The 12,061-nt window shown below is 50.6% G+C and overlaps 1 protein-coding gene across 4 annotated transcripts in view; it reads left to right on the top strand.

Annotated features, from left to right (window-relative positions):
* Positions 1 to 12,061, top strand: part of FOXO3 (forkhead box O3) — a 105,994-nt gene that overhangs the window by 89,078 nt on the left and 4,855 nt on the right. Inside the window, exon 4 of one of the 4 annotated variants that reach the window (XM_073220825.1) lies at positions 9,491 to 9,682. The exons of the other annotated variants lie outside the window; for them this stretch is intronic. The gene's annotated coding sequence lies outside the window, so the exon portion shown is untranslated. Of the gene's footprint in view, positions 1 to 9,490; positions 9,683 to 12,061 lie in introns of those variants that run through there. 4 annotated transcript variants of the gene reach the window in all.

Genomic DNA, 12,061 nt, shown 5'->3' with positions numbered 1-12,061 from the left:
CCGGTGCTGTGCTGCCGTGAGTCAGGCTGGGGCCGCCGCCTGTCATTTACCAGAACTTTACTCCCCTGGGAGAGCTTGGGAACCATGGAGCAGGGGGCACAGAGCGCGGCTCCCAAGCCCTTCAGCTCCAGGCGTTACCTGCAGACAGACAGGGCTGTCAGGTGCCCCTCCCCACCTTTTGCCAACCGCTGAGAAATTTTACCATCAGTAAAGAGAACACACACACATTCAGAGGTTCCATTCTTTGTGTCCAGCCGCCCTCGCTGACCTATGACACAGCCCCCTGCTTGAATGATGGATGAGGCAAGGAAGGAGGGAGGGAGGACCTTAGGTCATTCAGAGGCCAAGGTCAAGGACCAGCCTAAGGACTTCCTCAGACTCTCAGGTCTGACTCTGCCATTGTTGCTCTCGGATGTTACGGAGTCCTTGTCTTCTTTTACCAGTAAAATTAACCATTTGTAGGTACTTGTCATTTAACTGTAGAATATGAATTCTGGGTTCTTTCACACACGAGTATTTCCACCAGGGACATGATCCACTAGAGTCCTTGCCCTGGTGGTAAGCTCCTGAACAGTTGGCACAGCATCCGGGCATAGCGGGAGTGACGGAGCCACACCGGAAGCTGGTGTGTCACGTGTGAGCACGCCTACTCGTGCACTTCCCATCCCGGTGTCTGATGATGTCAGCTTCCAGGCGGAGCGGTGTGGGTTGTGGCTGGTCAGAGATTGTAAAAATTGTGACATTTTAACACTGTTAAGCCAGAAAGATCATACCTGTGATGTAACTGGAAAAGCGTTTGGTTACAGCCAGAAGCTGAAGAGTCTTCCCACTTGGGCTCTTTTCTGGCCACCCTCAGGAGCATGTCACTTAGGGGCTGAGCCTCAGTTTCCAGCTTTAAAAGCTGAAAATAATAGCTCCTTTCACTTCCCAGCGTCATTGCAAGAATCAAGTGCACTGAAGCATGTGAAAGTAATTTTTATAAAACAGCAGAGGGCTGAATGGTGTGATCTGGTCAACATACCGAGCAGTAGATTAGTAAGGGAGCCCAGAGAGGTTAAGTAGTTTGCTCAAGGTCACACAGCTGGATTCAGAATCCACATTTCTTGAATGACTTGAACTGTTGTAGTTCTCCCTAATTTTCTCCAGATAGTAAAAAAAATGGGAAGTATTCTGAACTGGAGCCAGGTTAGCAGATATTACACAAACTAGCCCTGAAACTCCTTCTCAAGAAGAAGGTAGGGAGCACTGGGGTCTTTTGCTGACATCTTTGTATTCCAGAACCTCCCATGTTCAAGGGCTCTTTTCTGGCCCCAACTCTCTTTTTCTTTTTCAATCTCAACAAGGTATTTATGTCCTTCTTTAAAATGGTGTAAAGGAGAATGGGATTCAAAGCCCTGAAAATCTGAGCTTTGTTTAACCCTGTGCCCCAGTGAGGGAATTAGAAGGGTCTCCCGTGGCGGGCTCACTCCAGCTCATGGGCTGTGTAGAAAGGCGTTGTGTCAAGAGTGTTGTTATGCCAAAGCTGCTCAGCTTTTCCAGTCATGAGCAGCCCCCTAATGGCACACAGACATCTGTTTTGAGTGGTTTAATAACCCTTGAGATGGTAAAAGACTGTAATGGAAGCTAAATAGGGTGCCACAACTTTCATAGCAGAACCCCGACTGCTGGAGGCTTGCCTTGAGAAATTTGGATATTTGGCTTTTAGAGGAATAAATAATATTTCTTTATGAAGAGGAATGTGATTGTAGCTTCTAAAGACACAAGTATGTTTTAATTTTGGTATAGTGGTAAGGAGGCCACTTCCTAGTTCATTGAAAAGAGTAAGCTCGGAAGAAAATGTACTGTCCGTTTTTGTCTGAGGTTTCAAGTGTAGGTTTTTGTTTTAGTTGAATAGTAGACCTTTCTAGTTCTAAAAGATTGTATAAAATTATTTTAAGGGAGACTTAAATACTTAAGTTTTTAAATGTATGCAATGAATTATTATTTTGATAATAACTACTTTGGGGTAGTTTAATAGTACATATTGTTATTAAGCCCTAATGGAACCTTTAGTCACCTTTTTCTCAGAAGATTTTGGGGAGGTTGTTTTGAGAAGCAGTTTCCTTAGTTAAAAATGAAAAAAATCACCTAATATGACCAGAGCAAGAAAAGAAACTTCCTAGAGACTGTGCAGGGACCTTTGAGGGAGTCTGGTTTCTGGGCTTAGGATTTCCGTCTTGCTTTGGAACGAATTGCTCCTCTAAACAGCAAGGAGCACATTTGGCCTGAAATATATTCTTTACTTTTAAACTTGTAGCTGTCATTTTACTGAAGAGTCTCTCCTAAATTCTAGCACAGGCCTGAGGTCACACCTCAGACTTATTTCACTTCTCCCAACTTAAGCACCCCCAGCTTCCCACGATGTTCTGGAATGATGTTCTTGGTTTGGCTTCTTTTTTTTAAACCAGTAGCCAACAGCATTCTGCAGGCTCCCTTCCTGGCTTGTTAACTGAGCCCTGCAACCCTGAATTGGTGCTGTCTGATTGTGAGTTAATGGAGCAGCTCTGTCCAGTTGACAGTCTTGCTGCAGAGCTGTGGAGCGGTCCTTCTCTAGCACGCTGTGCAGTTCATGTGTCATTCATTTCAGACCACATGTAAAATCCCTTGACCCGTGGGTCTATCTAAAAGAGAGAAATAACCATACCTTTCTATGAGTGCCAGCTACTGGGGTATGGAGGACACTTTTTTTCCAGTAAAATTAACGATTTGCAGGTACTTGTCATTTCACTGTAGAATTTGTAAAGCTGGGCGCACATACATGCAAATCCGTGAGCTCGTGTGGTGATTACAAGGCTGAGCTTCCAATAAGCCCTCTGAATCTGCCAGGTCTCCTCTTGGAGGGAAAGCAGCTTCAGTCTCACTGTAGTTTTCATGTCAAAAGATGCTGCCTAAATTCACAAGCTCTTTCATTCATCTTCATCTGCTGGCATTTGGAGAATGTGAAGGAGCAGCCTGTATTTAGTTTTGTCTTAAACTACTTTATGACAAAGAATGGAAAATACCAGCCAGAAGGGAGAGGGCTAGTCTCTTGTTTCTGCTGCTGGCCTCATCGCTAATGGGTCTCTTAGAATAGTAGGTTTCTCATCTGTCAAAAGAGGACAGTCATAGAGTTTTAACAGTGTATAGTTTGCATAATTTAAAACCTGAAATCTAACATTCTTTTTCTGAATAGGCCAGGGTAAGAGATGAGTGATGACTGGGAAATATAAAGCAAGAGTTGTGTGCTGGCGTGGGGACAGCAGGCTCCAGGGTCAGAGGCTGTCTGGAGTTTGTATTTAGGGCTCTTCCCAAAAAGAGTGAATCTGTGATACTTGTTGGACTGATGTTTGATTCTGTTAAGCCTTTAAATACTCATGGGGGAACAGGCTTAATTCTAACCAAATACCAGCAACACAGGCAATTTATGTCATGGTTTTTCTTGATGTAGATATTTCCGTGCTGGGGAATGTAAGGCACGGTACTATGCCTCTGTCTGTGTCCCAGGGGGGACACTCCGTCATCTATGGCTGTGACTCTGGTCTGTCCTTGGTTATAGTCTGCCAGCCTCAAGAATGCTGTGTCTTCAGGGACCTTTATTCTCACCTTTTAAGAAGCCCAAGGTCTGAGCTGTGTTCACGGAGAGAGTGGCTCTCAGGGTCCTTTTGGTGTTGACAGCAGTGCAGGGACATCAGCAGGGCTGTGCGCTCCGTACACTCTGTCCTGGAGGGGGGTACGCAGCCCCGGGGGCTTGCCCGTGATGCACCCGTGGTCACCTCGGCCAGCCTGCTTCATGCTAGGACAGCCTGCACCACTCTCCCTTCAAGCAGTCACATTTATAAATGGCTTTCCAGAGGTCTTTTTTGGCTACAGAGCTTATTTGGAGCATAAATATGTAGGGCAAAAATCACCAGAACTGCTACTGGAAATTCTTGTTAACTTCAAGTTCCTGTTAAATGCTGCTTTTTAGAGGGTTCACAATGCTCAATATTTAACATCTTATAAGTAACATTTTCTGTTACAAGGAGGGTCTTCCTGCAGCAGCTGTTCGTGTGGCTCCCAGGCCTGCCTTTCTCCATAGACTGGACAGAGGGTCTTGCTGGGATCTGCTGCTGTGCCATCACCAGGGTCTGGCCTGCCTGAGGCCTGCTTTGGCCCCTGGCGCAGGTGGAGGGACGTTTGCCGAGCGCGTTCTTTTCTCAACTTGGAGGCACATGTTAATACTGAATTTTCCTTCCACCTTGAAAGAACCATCACCTGGTTTTGTTAGGTATTCATTTGGTTTGAAAACATGGCTTTCCCCCATCCTCCAAATTGTTTTGAACTTTAAAGTTTCCAAAACTAAAATAAAATTTTGTTTTGCAAAGTAGTGGTACTTGAGATATTTAGAGGCCCTGTAAGTCAGTGTTTGTCAAAGTATTTCACAGAATATTAGATCCTCAAGACACTCATGGGTGTTAAGTGGAAACAGATTCTGTGGTCGAGCGAGTGTGAGGAATACCATGTTAAACTGAAATTGAGTTGTTTCCAGTGGGACTTCTCAGAGCCTTGAAAGTTCATATGCCCCATGAACCTTCTAAACTAGGATTGCAGTGTTTCCTAAATGCTTTTGAGATCTTGAATCAAATTATTTTTCTTCAAGAACCAGAGGACCAGTATTCTAAGGAACCCCCTAAGAAATCTTGCCTTTAATATTGCTGAACAAGGTCAGGCACCCCTCAAGAACCAGAGACTCTGCTTTTTCCCTCTTGATTCTCACTGAGTTTTTTATGCCCTTGTCATGTCCCAAGCATTTCTCAGCTGTGGAGTGGGTTCCGCTCCTGGATAGACGAGCTGCCTGGCACAGTGGCAGGCCCCAAGTGGGTAGGAGTGCTCAAGCCTGAACTCACTGAACTCGTTTATGGAGTACCCGCGGCATGGGGGTGAGGGTGCCCCTGTCCAGGCCTGCACAGCTGGTTTGGAAGGTGGTGCTCTTGTGACCGGTCATCGCAGGACAAGACTGCCGACACGCTTGCCTTCTGGAACGACCCTGCTCTCAGGTGTCCTGTTCCATCATTGCACAGTCTGCCCTGTCCACCTTGGGAGGCAGGAGCTGAGGCCCTGCTACTCAGCCCCCATCCTGGCAGGGCGGGGCTCAGGCGAAACGTGGGCCCTGGTCTCTGCGCACAGCCCTGCAGGGCCCCCGCTGTGGGCTTGTTCTCCCCGGGGCTCTGCTCCAAGGGCACCCATGGGTTTAAACCACCTCCGCTGCAGTGCACCCCAGGCTCAGGGCCGCGGTGGTGCGTGCACCCTGGCACAGGGGCGCTGGGGCACGGTTGCTGTTTCCGCAGCTGTGCGTCTTGAGCCAGTCCGCTCGCTGCGCCTGTTGCTCTCCTGTGAAATGGGTTCAGAAGAGAGCCTACCCCACAGAGCTCTTGTACGGACTAGCTCTGGTGTGGGCTGAAGCCCTCTGGCAATATTTTAAAACATTATTTAATGTTTATTCTTACTTAGAATGGCTCTAGAGGGTAGTGTAGAATGAAAGGAGCAGCTGAGCTGGCCTCGCACCACCGGCAGGAAGAGCAGCTGCTTTTGGAGCCAGTCAGGTCTCTCTTCACTGAAAACATACAATAGTTCCTGTTGTGCAAAGCCTCTGAAGTTCCCTAGGATTCCTGCCTCCCGGTTTGGGGGACCCACGAAAGATGCTGTGTTTCCACTGACAAAGGAAATTTCTGCCACAGACGGAGAGACGAGTTTGTCCGTGGCACCCAGAGTGGTCTGTCAGCACCTTTGCAGCATTGTCCTTGCTGTCTAGCCTCAGCTTCCCCAGGTGCCCAGGGCATCTGGCAGCATTCTGTGCAGAGGGGAACGCCTGGCCCTGCTCCCTCTGTCTTACCTCGGGGCATGCCTCTTCCTGTTGGATGGACCCTGGGAGTCCAGTCCCCTTCCCGCTGCCAGGCTGCCCAGCCACACAGAGAAATAGCGGTTCCAGTCCCCCAAGGCTTCTTGGGAACAGGAAGATTGCGAGACACTCAAAAGCATGACGCTGGCAGCAGCCTGGCCTGAACCCCCAACTACCAAGAGCCGGACGATTTTGGGTTCAGATAACATGAGCAGTGTATCCTTAAGATCTCTTCCAGTGCCACGCTCAGTGGAAACTCGGAGAAAGCAGGCTTTTCTCCAGGGGCTTTCCTCCCAGGGAAGCGGGCCCAGCCGAGCTGACACGTGGCACTCTGTGAGGGGCGCCCAGCAGAGGTGCATCGCTTTGCTCCGCTCCGCTCCGCTCCCCAGGAACAGATGTGGACCTTGATCTGTGACTCTAGGTCTTCTGTTTCTCAAACAGCCTTTTTGCTAAGCGCACGGCGTTCATCGGTCAGAGGGTGCAAGTCACTTGGTCACGAAGGTCCCGCAGGTGGTGCCTGTGGCCCTGAGCGGTGACCTCGTCTTGGTCCGGTGGAGGGTTTGTGCGTGGTTGTGCCTGCTCTCCCTTCCCCCTCCTCTGTCTCTCTCTGGCCAAAGAAGTCTGGACCATAAGATTTTTATTTAAAGCATTCCTACCTGTGGAGTGTGTGATTTGACTCCTTAAGGGAAATGAGTAGCCAAAAGACAAGGCCAGAGGTTTTGAGGTTGAAATTTAAAATTAATTTCCACTGGGCCTTCGCTTGTGTACACGTCACTGTAATTAATTGGAACTTCATTGGTCATTTGTATGTTCAGAAATGATCAGAAAGTAATACAGCCTGATGGATCGATGAGTGATCAGAATATAGGTCCTGATGGACACACCTGTGAGAAGGTTTCCCCTTTGCCTGCCCCCAAGTCCTCAGTCCTTCCCCGCTCAGCCCAGTCAGCTCGGCTGCCCTGTGGACTGGGCGCCATGGGAGGGAGCTGCCGGCAGTCCCTGCCACAGTGCTGGCAAGGCTAGACCCCCATGTCAGGGTGGCCTCTGTCCCCACCAGGCCGGGGGTCCCTCTGAAGATCCTCCTTCCTCTGCTGCCCCTTCTGTGTGACCACGTCCTGGTCGCGCCTGACTCATGGGTGAGTAGTTCAGGCTGCCTGTGGGACACAAATAGCTGATCTGGGGTTTTCAGTTGCAGAATCACTTTCAGAAAAATTAGATTTCCTTCAGAACCCTGTGTATCTAAAGCAGCAAGGGCCAACTTTGCAGACCCCCCTTCTGTACCTGGCAGCAGACCCCTTAGACGTGAGGGCCTGGCCCTGCTGGAAGGGGGCTGTGCTCCCAGTCACCCCCCAAAATGCACTGGAGAATCACGGGGTGAGGCCGCCTTCAGGCACAAGCAGCGTGGTGTGCCCGTCAGGCCGACAACTCTGCACTGCCCTCCTGGGATGCAATGCCCTTTTGTTTGTAGATGGCGACCCACTTTGGCAATGGCAGCGATTTAAGAGCTAGAAAAACAAGACTCTTCGTTTGGGGGCTGATGATTAAAAATGTGTATGGTAAGATGGGAGAGGCAAATTCTTCATTAAATACTATTTAAAATCTCTTTAATCATGTTTGTAAAGATTAAATTAGTTGAATGTTAAAATTGTGCCTTGTATTATTGATCCTTAGGAGGTTGTATCTTATAAGAAACAGAAGTTTTGAAAGCGTAATCAGGAGCCATCCTTCCCAAAAAGGGCATTAAAATTCTAGGTCTTGTTCCACAGCGGTAGGTTCTGCCTGGATTCAAATAAGATTAAGTCTTAGCAAATGTGAGTAGGTTTAAAACGCCTCATGGAAGCTGTAGCACTTAAAGGATGTTAAGTATCTGAATTGGCAGAGGGGAAGAGAGGGCCGTTCCAGCAGGGCTTCTTCAGCGACATTATTGTGCACCTATTCTAAAGTTCAACTTTCCAGGCTACTTGGGACATGAAGAAAATGTGTCCCTCATTGGAATGTGGGCTTCTTGAGGGCAAATACCATGCCTAAGACAGTGCTCTCAAAGTAGTATGTGTTCCAGAAGTGTCTGATTTCAAGGCTTTGCTCTGCTTTCAGGGAGTTCAACATGTTGGGGGCTCAGTGTCTGAACCAGTAACCATTCTGGCCGCTGTATGGTTAAGTGCAGGGTGAGGGGCTTAGGGGCTGAGTAGAGAGGACAGCCTGGGGAAGGTGGGGCTGCAGGAGCATCTGGATGTATGGGTGTGATTCACATGGGCGGAGAGAGCAAAGAGGGCAGTTTGGCTGGAAACAACCCACCAGACAAGGTGGGTGTGTTCCCATCCGCAGTAGTGGAAGTAAAGCCTGGGTGAGAATGGTGGCGCCTGACCCCACAGGTCTCTGCCAGCTAAGGTTTTGGGATATTATAATCAAGTTTACAAAACCACAAATCCAGAGAGGGCCCAAACACCTTTTAAAAGGCTTTTGCCAAAAAAAAAAAAAAAAACAGTTCTTGAAAATAATGTCATCCAGAACTTCACATGCTATCCTGTGTAGTTTGAAAACCTTAAGTGTCTTCAGAAAATGTGAGATTTCTGCAACTTTGCCCTGTCACTCACCATCTTTGACACTGGATGACAGATTGGCTAACATAATGCCTGTCCCAACATAAAGAGGGAAAGAGGGCATTCATCAGTCAAGCTTACCTTGACCATCAGCAGTCCCTACAAGTGGGCGAAGGGAGGTCTGTGCCTCTGCAGGTCAGCCTGCTCTTGGTCTCTCAGCTGCGAAGGGCTGTCAGGGTTGCTGGTCCCCTGGACCCGCGCCTGGTCCCACCAGCACAGTGCGAAGGCTGGCTGGAAGGGCAGCCCACACGGTCCCAGGTTCCACAGTGTCCTAGGGCTCATGAGGAGCTGTCGCCAGCCTCCACAGACGGGCTGCCCCTACCACCTGGAAAGCCCAGGAATTCCTGGGAGATAGCAGAACAGATACTTAGGCAAGTCAAGCTTCTTCAGCGACTAAGCTTTAAAAAAGAAGTGTGTATAGCTGAGTCCCTCCGGTTTCTCCCTGAGATTGCCTCTGCCACAGAAAGCTGCTTATTTCAGGCTTCCCTGTAACATCCGCACCTTCTCCATGAGTACCTGCCTGCCCAGGAGTGAACATGGATTCAGTTCCTAAACGTTCCCTGTTTAGTCCCCGGCTTGCCCCAGGGCTGCAGGTTTGGCTTAAACTGTGCCTGTGTATAAAGCGTGAGGAAAGTGGTATGTCTTTGACTTGCAGACTTCCCTCCAAATGTTGCTTAGTTTTAGCTAGCAAAGCAGCATGTGGATGCAAGGGGTGCATCCCACTGGCCTTTTCCTCCCATGTCGGATCCGTATTGGGGTCCTGTTCCTTCCTCTCTGCCAAGAAGATAAAAACCCTACTGAGAAATCTGAAGTTCTGACGGCAGAACTAAGTCGTGGGAGGGGCAGGGGCAGTAGGAGCGTGTATGTCTTATTCCCAGACCGAAGTTGATTGGGGTTATGTTTCGTGTAGAATTTTCTGGAGGCGTCACCCTTTTTCCTAGAACGTCATGTGATTTAGTTGTGCTAATTAGGCAGAAACTTGTCGTCCCTACAGATGCCAAGACCGCAGAGGGACTCACTCTCACCAGAGACTGGGTGACAGCATCCACAGATATTTCTAGAACACGTTCATCATCTGATCTCCCCGTTTCATCTTCCTGGCATCAACAGCCCGATTTCAGACTTCTCACTGGGCAGGGAGGGGACGGATGTGCTCGGCCCCTGTTAATGAAAGTCGCGGATAGGATGGGTCGTTCCATCTGTTTTGTCACTTGGCCCGTCGCCTAGTAACCGCGGTGTGATCGCTCCGAGTCCCTCCAGCTGCATGCTTGCTCTTCCTTCCAAAGTTTCGCTTAGTCCAATGGGTTTTTAAACTTAGAAGGGCATCAACATCCATAAACCTCCCAGTTACCTAAAGTGTTTTACTCTAAACAGTGTAAGAGTGCCGAGAGCTTCATTGAAAGCCATGAAATGTGAACCCACCCTACGTACCAGTCAGTCCCCGCATCAGAGCCGGCCTCTTGCCAGACGTGCTTCCTCTGTTCTCCCAGGGCTCGGTGAAGTCAGAGAAACGTGTGCAAATGGAGCCACCAAACAATGCTTAAAAATCTAAGGCAGGTGAGGGGCTGCTCTCCTTAGGACTGTTTTCAGCCAAGAGGTCTTCCTCAGAGTGGTGATTCCGGTGTTCCTCTTACATGATTATATTTATCTTCCTTTAGTTTTCACAGCCCGTTTGCCCTCAGTTGTGGAGGAACCAGTTACCTCTGTCCTGTGGAGAAGGAGTCTCTGTATTAATTTTGTCCTCCGTGAGAGCTGCCTGTAGGCCTGGGCCTCTGTGCACCACACCTCCAGGCCCAGGCTGGCGCCCAAGCATGCGGGGGGCGTCACTGGTGAGGCCCCGGGGAGTGCAGGACCGAGCACCCCGGGGTCCTGGGAACCAGCCGCAGCGGGGGAGAGAGCAGTGGGGAGGGCGGCCCCTCCTAATGGGCGAACTCCCCCGAGGGGCCGGGCCCTCCAGTGAGGGAAGGGGCATTTGGCAGGAGCTGTGGGAGGCAGTGCCCTAGGCAGCCTGGTCCGCTCAGGGTGCCGCGCTGGGACTCTGAGGTGCCCTCTGCTTGCGCCCCTCCTGTGCTGCCCCAGCTCCAGCATTGGAGCAGGCTGCACGCCCTGCCTCTGCTCTCGGGGAGTGCGCTGAGTCACCTTCCCCAGCGCTGCACTGGGCCCATGGCTGGATAATTAACACCAAAGGGAACCGGGGGTGGGGTGTGAGTTAGGTAATGCCCTGCAGTTTCTCCCTGGGCACTTGCAGTAAGTTGTCCAGATTGGGACTTGGGTGGTCGGTCCCCTGATGCCTCACCGCATAGTGATGTTAGGGGTGGGTTACCAGGCGCTGCTGGAAAGGGAAACCCGAACCCCCTTGCACAGGACTGTATCGCACCCTGCCCCTCAAGCCTCAGGGCGGGGAGAGAAGGGGAAGGGCGTGACCCCAGCAGGCAGAGTGCCTCAGAGGTGCTGCTCGGCTCTACTCAGCCTGCCTGCCCTGAATCGACAAGCCACTCTTGTACAGCCTGCGGTGATGCTGCCCAGCACCTTACAGAGCAGAGAAACCCTCCGAGAGGCCACCAGCCGGGCGGCGGGATCTGGGGGCAGGAGAAGGGCCGTCTCCCGCTCTGTTGCCCGTGCCCCTGCTGAAAGCCAGGGTCCTTCCGTTGGGGCCGTAACAGGGCTGCTGCGCCCAGGGCCTGTGGTGTGGCAGACACCGGGCCCCGCCAGCTCCTGCGCGTTGGGAGTGGGAGGAAGCGCCGGCCAGTCCGGCCGCGGAGGAGATGGAGGTCACACGTACACACATGTGCGACAGCTGCAGATGGGTTTACATGACGTTTCATGGATGGAGTGAGTGTGCGTGTGGCTGAGTGTGTTTGACTGCGTGTGGGTCTCTGTTTGTGAGCTCACTGATGCTTCAGTGCCCATCCACTTTATCTGGCCAGAACACCGTGAGCTGCGGTAGCTCCCCGGCCACGCTCTGCATTTCCTGGCCTGGAACCTGTGTTTTATCTACCACCACAGCCGACACTGTGCCTGCGAACCGAAGGTCTCCTTCTGTAGGCCTGTCGCGTCCGCGCCTGCAGCCGCGTCTCTGAGTGTACTGCTCCTTCTCCAGTCCTCCAGCGTCCCTGGGCTTGGTGGCCGCATGGTCTGTGGAAGACTTGTGTAAATTCAGACTCTCCGAGGGGGCCTCTTTCGTGCCTTACATTGAAGACTGGGGAAAAATAATGCTAATTATTAAAGGGATGTTTTGTGGATGTTTTTTGTGGCCATATGTGTGTGTGATATAGATATTTTCTGTAGATTTTTAATATAAAAAGCAAATTCGTAAGACAGCCCATGTGGAGATGAATTACTCCTTTTTAGTGGGGGGGAGAAGATTCCCCCACCCAGCGGTGCAGATTAAGCCTTTGGAAAGGGGCCAGTTACACCTGGCCTGGTATAGGATTTGGGGTCCACACAGCCCCTGGGGGAGAACCAGAGAAGCCCAGCTGGTCCACTTAGGGTGACCAGCCCCCTGGCTTCAGCAGAGAAGTCCAGAGTCCCATACGCCCTCCAGAAGGCTGGAGTGGAACTCGTC

Source organism: Manis javanica, chromosome 13 (assembly GCF_040802235.1).
Source record: "Manis javanica isolate MJ-LG chromosome 13, MJ_LKY, whole genome shotgun sequence".
Taxonomy (NCBI): Eukaryota; Metazoa; Chordata; class Mammalia; order Pholidota; family Manidae; genus Manis; species Manis javanica.
This window is presented reverse-complemented; position numbering and strand designations above follow the sequence as displayed.